The sequence below is a fragment of the Mus caroli genome, chromosome 11 (assembly GCF_900094665.2).
Source record: "Mus caroli chromosome 11, CAROLI_EIJ_v1.1, whole genome shotgun sequence".
Classification (NCBI taxonomy): Eukaryota; Metazoa; Chordata; class Mammalia; order Rodentia; family Muridae; genus Mus; species Mus caroli.
This window is the reverse complement of record NC_034580.1, coordinates 113,765,512-113,776,457: the sequence shown is the minus strand read 5'-3', so window position 1 is coordinate 113,776,457 and position 10,946 is coordinate 113,765,512. Positions and strand designations below refer to the sequence as shown.

General features: G+C 53.1%; 1 long non-coding RNA gene across 1 annotated transcript in view; it reads right to left on the bottom strand.

Annotated features, from left to right (window-relative positions):
* Positions 1-247: 247 nt before the first annotated feature.
* LOC110305963 overlaps positions 248-10,946 on the bottom strand; it is a 17,312-nt gene continuing 6,613 nt past the window's right edge. Inside the window, exon 4 of the long non-coding RNA XR_002379213.2 lies at positions 248-1,668. This is a non-coding gene — a long non-coding RNA (uncharacterized LOC110305963). The remainder of the gene's footprint in view (positions 1,669-10,946) is intronic.

Genomic DNA, 10,946 nt, shown 5'->3' with positions numbered 1-10,946 from the left:
CGGCCATTTTGTTTTTAAGATTCATTTATTTTGTGCGTATGAGTGTTTGCATGTATGTGTATTTGTGGACTACATATATGCTTGATACTCAAAAGGGGGGTCAGATCCACAGGAACTGGAGTTACAGACAGCAGACAGTGGTAGTGCCACCGTGTGTGTGCATGTTGGGAAGAGAACCCAGATCCCCCACAAGAGCAGCAAGTGCTTAAAAATATTTTCTAAATCTTTAATTTTTTTTTTTTTTTTTGTATTGTGGTTTTGCTTTTCAAGACCAGGTTTGTAGCCCTGGCTGTCCGGAACTCTGTGGACTGGGCTGGTGTCAGAGATTCCCCCTGCCTCTGGAGTGCTGGGATTAAAGGTGTGTGCCATCACCACCACCACCCAGCCTACCACTCCTTTTCAAGGTTCAACCATGCCTGGCTAATTTTTTTTTGTGCATAGGTGCTTTGCCTGCATGGATGTACATTCACCTCATGCATCCCTGGTACCCAAAGAAGACGTTGGATCCCCAGAACAGGAGTTACAGATGCTTGTGAGCTGCCATGTGGGTGCTGGGAACTGAACTTTGGTCGTCTGCAAGTGCAGCCACTGTTCTTAACTGTTGAGCCATCTTTTCAACCTCTGGTTTTTGGAAGACAGGATTTCATTTTCCCCAAGCTAGTCTAGAACACACTGTATAGCCCAGGCTAGGCTTAAACTCGAAAGCCTCTTGCCTTCGTCTCTCAAGTACCAGGAATATAAGCATGTATTGCCATAGCCAGTTTAGGGCCCTTCTTTGGGCCTCAAGAGTGGCTAGCTCCCTATGCAGCTCTGACTACCAACCAAATACAGGAGAACTGGGCTTTGGTGGTCATACCCTGCTGCAACCTAGGCAAAGCAATGGATAAACCTGCCAGCTCTAGACTCCCATGGGCATGACACACACGTGTGCATGGAAAGGTCAACGCTCCCACTGATGGGGTCCCTCTATCTTGACCACTGGGCCAGGATGATTTGGGTGCTGCCTGGGTCTGTGTGTCTGTCTGCTTCCCACCCTGTCGCCTGCCATGCATGCTTGCCTGACTACAGAATCCCGATAAAGCATTTGGGGAGATAAGTGCCAGGTATAAATAATTAAGACTACATGCATATTTGCCAACAACAACAAAAAGATGAAACCTCCATTCTGGAAACGGCTGCCCATGGTGGGCCCTAGGCAGGCTGTTCTGACCTATTCCCAAAGGACTTCACAGGGAGGGACCTTTTAGGTCTCCTCTTCTAGGTCTACCCAAAGCCCAGGGGCCAGCCAGAATGAGCACAGAGGGGACCCGGTGTCCGTGCAGGAGTGAGGTCAGAGCCCTAGTGTACCATGGACTCAAGCCTGAAGCCCAGCCCCTAGTCAAGGTTTCCCAAACCTGATGCCTGGAAGGCTCTTGGGTCCCAGTAAACACTCACACAGGACATGAACAAATTAAACACATGACCTTCAGATTCCAAGGGACTGTCTGGCTTGAACTGTGTGGCCTAGGCAGGAAGTCCCGGCAAACTTTCAGAGGCAGTCAGCCGTCCTTCATGCCTTCTCCTCTGCAGGAGGGTCCACATACACGGAAGGCTTGCTTCTGTGCTGTCCCAGCAGAGGTGAGCAGATCTCTGTGAGCTCGAGGCCAGCTAGTGCGGCTCAGTAAGACCCTGTCTCAAGAAAGCAAAAGCCTAGAGGGGTCCCTATTGACTATAGGAGCCGACCCCACTGGTCTGTCCCAGGGACAGCAGAGCTCCTTGCCTTTGATGGAAGTGTCCTGTCCCCTGGCTCATGTCTCAGGGCCACTGCTCATTTTCTGAAGGAAGCCTCCCCAGCCCTCCTCCTCCTCAGTCCTCACTTAGTTCCAGAACACCCACCAACAATGCCCAACCACATGATGGAGTTCCTGAAATAAGAACCACGGAAGCGGGCTAGAGGGATGGCTCAGCGGTTAGGAGCACTGACTGCTCTTCCAGAGGTCCTGAGTTCAAATCCCAGCAACTGCATGGTGGCTCACAACCATCTGTAATTGGATCTGATGCCCTCTTCTGGTGTGTCTGAAGAGAGTGACAGTGTATTCATACATAAAATAAATAAATAAATCTAAAAGAAAAAAAAAAAAAAACAGTGAAGGATCCTGTGGCCCAGTGAGGGACATGAATGGGACAAACAGTGACAAGGACAGAAGCCGCCTCAAGATGAGCCAGGCGCAGGAGAGATGGGAAAATGGGGCTATCATGGGAGACTCCCTCATCCAGGTACAGAAGCGGGTGAAAGCTGGACCATGCTCCCCACCCTCTCAGTACAGTCCTCCGCTGCCTCCATGCACACTGGCCACCTACTGTGGTACGCGGAAACCCAAACATTGGACACCCAGGCTCCAGTTCTGCCCACAGTACTTTCAGGAGCCTCCTGAGCCTGCTCTATCACCAGTGGGAGTCACTGTCCTGCCATGCCACTATCCCGGCCCTGATGTGATTTCCACTCTTTGGGAAGTATGGGAAGACAAAGTATTCTAACCCAGTGCCCAGCGAAGGCTAGCAAACTGCTAGATGGACTGAGCCTTGAAGTCTTCTCCCAGGATCTTCCTCCCTAAGTGGCAGCTCTCCTCTGTTCACACCACTGCTTGGTATGCATGAAAGCCCCAGGGTTCCTGGCACCTCTCAGGCATTCAGCACCCATGAGAGGAAGGACACCTGGGAATGTAACCTACAGTTGTCTGTGCTTTGTTCAGCTTGCCTGGGGAATTCTGTTCCCAGAAGTAGCTCTGCCTGAGGTCCCAAGGTCCCAATCACAGGAGGTGTCACCTGCTGTCCTATGCAGAGTGAATAGGTCTGAGGGTATGGCCATGGGGTCCTGCACCTCAGGGTGAGAGCCACTTAGGCTTGTCTCTGCTCCCAGCAGGGGAATTCCCCATTACAGAGGGGTATAAGCCTCTCTGTGACCACATCACCCTCCCGTCTTCAACAAGCCCGTTTGGGACTCTGCACTATACACAGCCCTCCAGGTACCCCAAAGAGGGGCCATCTTCCAGCCTGGACTCAGCAAACAGGTGCCAGGACAAGAAAGTATCAGACCTGGGAAACGTTGGCCTTCATTCAAGCCTGGCACTGTTAGGACTGTGCACATACCTGCCAATAAAACCCCACATACTTGTAGGAGTTTACAGATTATGAGTCTCTGAGGGGCATGTGTGCATTACTGCATATAAAATATTCACCAAAACTGGGTGTGGTGCCTCTTGCCTGTAATTCTAGCGCTTGGGGGAATCTGAGGCAGGGTTGCTGTGAGTTCTAGGTTAACCTGATCTACATGGTACTTGCCACACCGACCAGTGCTACAGAACAAGACCCTGTCCCAATGAAATAGAAGCCAAGTGTCTTGTCCTTGCACCAAGTCCAGGGACTGAACTAAGTGGGGTGGCCAGGGGATAAAGATATGACAAACACACAGACAGACACACAGACATAGAGAGGCAGGGATCGAGTGGCTGGGCTCTGATGGAAAAGACACAGCACCCAAGAGGCTTGCTTTTCTATTACAAGCAGTTGAACAGCGAGGCGGGGTTATTGCCTGCAAGTGAGCAAGCAGGTGGGGCTTATAGTTCACAGCTGAACAAGGAGGCAGGTTTAGCTGATGTCTGTCGGGGAGCAGCGTTCCGGCTGTAACATGGGGGTGGAGGGAAATTGATGGTGGCTGTTTTCTGAACACACTGTCAACATTCACACTCTGACCTGAGGAGGCTTTGCCATCCCCCTTAGCCTCACTCACACTGGGGAAGGCTTTGCCACTCCCATGGGACTGAGGCACTGGTCCTTGACACGGCTGTACTCATGTCAAACAATACCCAGCCACTTGACTGGCTTCTACAGCCAAGCATGGCGGTGTGTCTACGCATGTGGGGAGTGAGGACAGGAGGGTAGGCACTTTAAGATTCTTAGCTACACTGCAAATTCAAGGCTGCTCTGGCATTTATAATACCCCGTCTTCATGCTTCCAACAGCAGGATAATAATAATAATGATATTATGGGTATTAGCATTAAGAAGAATGTGATTGGGCTAGAGAGGCAGCTCATCTGTTGACCATATGGTTTAAATGCTGAGCCCAGCAGCCGCCCCAGCCCTGGTTCTCACACACATTCTCTCCTGAAGAACAAGGCCTAGCAGATTCCCCTGAGACTCCAGCCGGTCCCTGGGATTCCAGGGTGAGTTCTTGGCGCCTTCTGCATGAGCCCATATGCCAGCTCACACTATTTTCCTTCTTCCCCGTGCTCCTCATACCCTGCCATGGTGACAACAACGCCAGCTGATATATCTAGGGACCAAGAGGGATGGCTGCGGTGACCTCCAACAATGGCCAACACCCATCCTCTCTGCCATACTGCCGGGGGGGTTGGGGGTGTGTGTGTGAGACTTGTCTGTGGAACAGTACTGAAATAGGTTCTGTGGAGACAACAGATAAGGGGTGGCTCCTCCTGACACCAAACTTCCTCCCCAGAGGGTAAAAGGGCAGCGTGTGGCAATTCGAGCTGTGAAGTTCAAATCTCAAATCCTGGCTCTGGGAGAGATGACTGACTGGAGGGCTACAGAGAAGATCACATTGTGGGTGATCAGTATACCGTAGGTGTCCAGTGCCCAGTATGTATTGGGCACACAGTAGGCATTTGGGAGGCATCATACATGCCCTTCACTCACAGTAGCTGCACTAACCCATCATAAACTGAAAGTGGCAAATGTGAACCCCAGCAGGAGAAACAGCCACGGGAGGACCATGGTTTTTCTCGGGGCTGGGGAGCTGTGGGGTCCAGTCACTGCCCAGCCGCTAGGACAGGCTCATGTCACATGTTGATCGTCTAGAAAAGATCAGGACAAGGACAATTTCTACTGAAAGTTTTGCTTCACACCACAGCAAAGTCCAGACAGTCCTAAGTTGGGGACATCTTCAAGAACACTGTTCCTAAGTAAGGCAGATCTGCCTGTCAAAGACTCAGGACCTAGGTAGGGGCAGGCAGATGTCACACTCTGCTAGGGGACTTGGGAAGCCTACTAGGTCTGACAACCAGGCCAGGCCTGCCAGTCTGCATCTCCAGCAGGCATAAAGCCCGGAACACTGACCACGCCCGCCATTCATACCCAGCTTCCAAACCTTCCCAGGCTTTCCCACTGGGCTCAGGCTCTAGGCTGTAGAATCAGGGAATTCAAGGAACACAGGGGATGGTCTCAAGAGAGCCATGCCCTCTGGGGCCTTTGCCAAGTTCACAGGGGCAGAGGGAGGGACACTGACTTTGTGGGCTAGATCCTGAGCTCCAAGGCCAGAGGCTACCCCACTCCTGATCCCAGCGCTGGGATAAGGGCTGCTGAGACAAACCAATCCTGCAGCTGGCCATCCCTCCCCAGAATCTTTGTCTTCCTGCCTGAAAATCTGAAAAGAGAGACCCGGGGAGGCCCCAGAGCATCGAGAATCTCAGCAGGCAGGGTGCTGACCCTGCACCTCAGTCCAGGCTCAGTAGCAGGAAGCTTGCGAGGCTCGGTGCCAGTAAATGAGATGTGAGAGATTAGAGGTCTTGCTGCCTGATGAGAAGCCGCCTGAAGTTAGAGACAAGTTCCTGGAAGAAGAAGGAAGTTGCACGGTAAATAATGTCAAACGCAGCCCAGGAGCCAGGCTGTCCTGTGATCATGGAGCTGTGAGCGGGAGCCAGGCTGGGAGCAGGGAGCCAGGAGCAGGCTGTACTGTTGGGGGGCTGAAGGGGGTGGGGGAACACGACTAATGAGCTGTCTTGGAGGGAGGGGCAGAACTCAGGAGTGAGGAGCAAGGCCCTGGAAGGAACAGCTAGCATGGAATATACAAAAGCATAGCCTGCTGCCAGCTAGAGCATGAGGCATCTGAAAAGGTGGCAGGCGCTCACACAGTCTCTAAGCACAGCTGGTAGGGGTCAGGAAGGCCAGGTTTCTCCCAAACTCTGCCGCCCTTAACACCTACCACCTCTAGCCTCTCAGATAGTCCCCTGAGTGGGGACTGTGCTATCTCAAGGATCCCATGCCCCCCCCCCCCCAATGCAATCTAAGATTCCTGGAGGCTGACTGCTTTCAGAACGCACACAGGAGCAGTAGTCCTCCAGGATTCCCAGGGTGCTCTCCGCTCCTCCAAGCCTTCTCTGCTGGGCTCCCATGATCCAAAGCTGCCCCTCGAGTTCCCCTTAAGGCAGATCCTGGTGGTGCTACCCCAAAAGGGACCTCAAACTGTGGGTACATCAGACAGACACTACAGTTCCAAGACATGTAGCCTTAGCATTTGTGCTATCTGGGGAGGGGATGATGCAGGAGTTGCTGAGGGTCATTTCGGCCCAGCCAGAGGGGACATGGGGTGGGATGGAGCTGACTCTCTGCAGGAAGAGAAGGAAGGACCGGATCATGAGCTGGTCATGACTGTAACATGTGACCAGTCCCATGACTGCAAGTGTAACACGTGACTGCCTGCCTCTCCAGCTAGGCCGAGGGAGCACACATAGGGTGTGTGGTCTCCTCACTGCTTTGGCTGGCAAAAATGCTCAAAAGTGACCAATCTCAGTAAAATTACCTCTATCCTTCCTGTTCCTGTCACAGGACCACCAGGCAGAGCAGCACGGTGGCCCTGTTCCCTCTGAGCCTCTCCTTCCTGCAGGAGTCCTTCCTACTGTTCCTTGTAAATCTACATCTGACCCACTTGCTTCTAGGCTGCATGCCAGTCATTACTCTTCTTGGATGTGTGACAATGACCCCAGAAGCCACTGGCTTGCAGCAGTTTGGGTGACTGTGGCTTGTCCAGCACCCTAGCTCACCAACGGCCAACAGAGTCTCCAGCACCTTTTAGAATGACCACATCGGCACCAGCATTAGCTCATGGGCCACCTGTCACCTCTACTCCCCTGTGCTATTTTTTGGTGTTCCCAGTCTCTATGGCTCACTCAGCACGCTTAGATGCACATATAGCAGGTGGTGAGTGCACACACACATTCAGATGCACACATAGCAGGTGGTGAGTGCACACATGCTCAGATGCACATATAGCAGGTGGTGAGTGCACACACACATTCAGATGCACACATAGCAGGTGGTGAGTGCACACACGCTCAGATGTACATATAGCAGATGGTGAGTGCACACACGCTCAGATGCACACATAGCAGGTGGTGAGTGCACACACGCTCAGATGCACACATAGATGATGAGTTCACACACTCAGATGCACACATAGCAGGTGGTGAGTGCACACACGCTCAGATGCACACATAGATGATGAGTTCACACACTCAGATGCACTGTTTTCTCTGCAGAAGAAGATGGATGAGAATCCCTGCGATCTGGAGGGGAGCTGAGGAGAACCTCATAAGCCAATCACAAGCTGGGCATGGTGATGTGTGACTTTAATTTAGTACCAGGTAGGCATCGGCAGGTGGATTTCAAGGCCAGCCTGGTCTACATAGTGAGGTCAGGGATAGTCAGGACTTTGTAAAGAAAACTTATCTTTAAAAGAAATTAAACGCATACACACACACACACACACACACACACACACACACACACACACACGAACCAAAAAAGATGAATGAACGCCATACAAGGAAAGATCAAACCCCGGAGAGAGTGGATTGCACACACATTTCCCAGCTGGAGTAGGTTGCAACATATGTAAGCTAACTGGCTGGTCCTCAGGAAGACAGGCCCTTTACTAGAAGACCCAGACACAAAGCAAGGTGCTGCACATCCCAAGGCCACACATCCCACGTGCCTGACTGCCCAGAGGGCTGGAGTAAGTCTGATGACGCAAGACTCATCCAGACGGGAAGCAGGAGAACACACTTCCATCCCTTGGGGAGGTGGCTTGCCAGGTAGCCTGCTGTGACTCAGTGCTTCCACCCCAGGCCACAGAAGCAGAGGGACTCAGAGCAGGAACAAGGATGCTCCCTGCAGCAGCACCAACTCACAAAGGAAACGGGACATGGCTGAAGGTTCCGGACTGGAACTGTGCCCTAGGGCCTGCGAGATGGTTCGGCAGGTGACTTGCTCCCAAGTCCCAGGACCCAAGGGCTGGTAGGTGACAACTGGCACCCTAAAGCTTACGTCTGGACTAGAAAGTTACAAGGCCTCCCCAAAACAGGAAAGGACAACCGACCAACAGGTGGTGGCTCTCAGGAAGATGGCTCCTGACCTCAAGGATTCCACTTAGGCGATGGTTCAAAATCCAGCCACAGTTCACTGTCTAGAGAGATGGACACAAGCTGGGTGATGATAAGCGGAGGGAGGGAGGGAGGGAAGGAGAGAGGGAGAGAGGGATGGAGGGAGGGAGGGAAGTGGAAATTTCTGGAACCTTGACCACGGTCCACTTTTGTTTTTCCCCATTTAAAGACAAAGTTTCACTCTGTAACCCACGCTGACCTCAGTCTCATGGCAATCCTGCTGCCTCAGCCGCAACTGCCCCAGTGCAGGGGTGGCAGGCCTGAGCCACCACCATAGCAGCTTCATGGTCCCCCCTCTTGATGGGAGTGGCCACAACACGGGAGCTCATTTGCTGTTCGAATTGGCTTGTTGTGCGGCACAAATATGCCTTGTGTGCTTTTCTGCAGGGGAGTTAGATCCCATGCCTGAAGCAGAAAAACACGAGAGAGACTCCGTACAGAGCCCTGCCAGATCCCTCCCGGCCCCTGCGGAGGCCAGCTAATGCAGAAGTAAGCTAATAAGGCCCCTTTAGCCTCACAGGAACTGAAACCCACTGTTGTCTGTTTGCACAGTGACCCTGACTGCTGTGACCCCTCTTATGCTCACTTTTTACCCTCAGGGCACAGTGCCAGGTTTCCTGATATGGGGGGTGGGGTGTGGGGGAGTGAAGGGGTGGGAGTGGGCTGGAGGGATCCCCATAGGGGACATGCGAAGACTTGGGGGAACTGCTCTCCCTTTTCCTGCCCTCCGTCATGACAGGGGAACTTGGCATGGCGGGGGGGTGGGGGGAAGCTTCGTGAGTCAAGTATTTGCCCACTGCTAAGCCCAGCCGGCACCCCACATTCTCCAGCACCTGCCTTTACCCCTCCCCCAGGCTGTAATGGTGGCGTCCCTGGTCTCCTCTGGACCAGTGCCCTATGGAGGGGTGGGCTGAGTGGCTGGGAAGGACGTTCTCCCCGTTTACTGGGGCCAGCTGCTATCTACAGCTCCAATCTGCTGCCTCTCTTTATCTCTGAGGGGACCGCCGGGTTCCCAGCAGCCTCTCCACAGCTCGCTTCCTGCCAGCGGTCCAGCATTACAGGAATACGCACACACAGCACACTGAACCATGAACTCAGCATGTGAGAGTGTGCTCACACACGTGCCCACACCCAAGAGCCTGCACCAGCCTGGCCAGGTGCCAGGGAGTCAGACATAACCCCAGAGACAGCTCTCCCCGCAAGAAACCCTGGCCTGAGTCTCTTAAAATCCTCCCTCAAGTGGCAAGAGATGGTGAGGGTGGGTTGATCTTGATGTTCTCTGGACTGTCTGGGGAGGCACATAGCACCTGTTCTCCATGTGTATAGCCAGTGGCCAAAGATCAAGAGGCACTGGACCAAGGGACTCTCCTGTGTCAGTCACTCGGAGACACACAGGCTGCCCATGTGCCCCTCCCTCATCAGCCACACAGCCTGTCATTCACCAAGTCCCAGAATCAGGCACTTGGCTAAGCACACAGAGCATGACACATAAAGCCCCAGGGTCAGCTGCACAGAGCAGGTGATACAAATATGCATGTGTGGCCCGTGGACAGTGGGATAGAAAAGTACTGTGTCACCCAGGAAGAGGGCCCAGTCCTTCCCGTGTCAGGATGGGCTCCCTGGAGGAAGAATCTTCTAGCTGAGACCCAAAGACAGGGAAGCTGAGGACCAAGGGCATTTGCTGATGGCTGAGATGGAGAAAGGGCCCAGCAGGAGATGCTAGGAGGGAAGCAGAGAAGTACATTTGGGGATAGAATATCACAAGGCTAAAGTGCTGGTGAAAAGCCCCAGGCTTCGTCAAGAGGCTGGGTGGGGGAGGAGTGGCTGCAGAGATGGCTCAGTGGGGAAAGCATTAGTGCATAAGCGTGAGGGCCTCGTGCCACCCCAGCACCCATGGAAGAAATGGTAATGGTACCCAGTACCGGAAGTCCCTGCACTGATGGCTGGTGTCTACCCTAATCAGTGGGTCCCATGTCCCAGAAAGAGACACGGTCTCCAAAAATAAGGAGGACAAACAAATAACAACTGAGGTTGACCTCTGGCCTCCGTGTGTGTGCACATACATGCACGTGTGTGCCTGTACATAAACACTAAATAAAAGGGTCACCTATGGCAGACACTCAGGTCACCCTGCCCTGCCCAGAGTAGTGGCTGTGGGGAGAGGAGACAACTAGCAGGGTGAGGTGACCCCGTGACTGCAGACAGGACATAGTCAGAGAGGAAGAAGGACTGGGTCAGCCTGGGGACCAGGGCCAAGGCAGAGGACTAAAGGAGACAACTCTATAGGATTCCTTACCCTAGGAAGGGTGTCTTGTCCCCAACTGTCACTAGTGGAGAAATGACAGAGCTAAAGAATTGAGAGGCAGGAAGTGTTTGGAGCAGAGCAAGTAACAGCAGGAAAATCTCAGGCACCACGGACACAGAGTCAGCAGGCCCTTGCTGGGGTGAGGTACCACACTCACGTCAACACGGGGAGAGAGAGAGAAAGGCTCTGCACAGCAAAGGGAGAACTTGGAAAGCCAAAACTCCAGTCTCCTCCCAAGGCCTGCGGGGTTGACTGCCTCTGAAGGGTTCTCTTCCCCTATTGAGGGTTGAAGAAGCTAGTTTGGTTGGTTGACCTAGAACTGTCGTAACGGGCTGGTGAGATGGCTCAGTGGGTAAGAGCACCCGACTGCTCTTCCGAAGGTCCAGAGTTCAAATCCCAGCAACCACATGGTGGCTCACAACCACC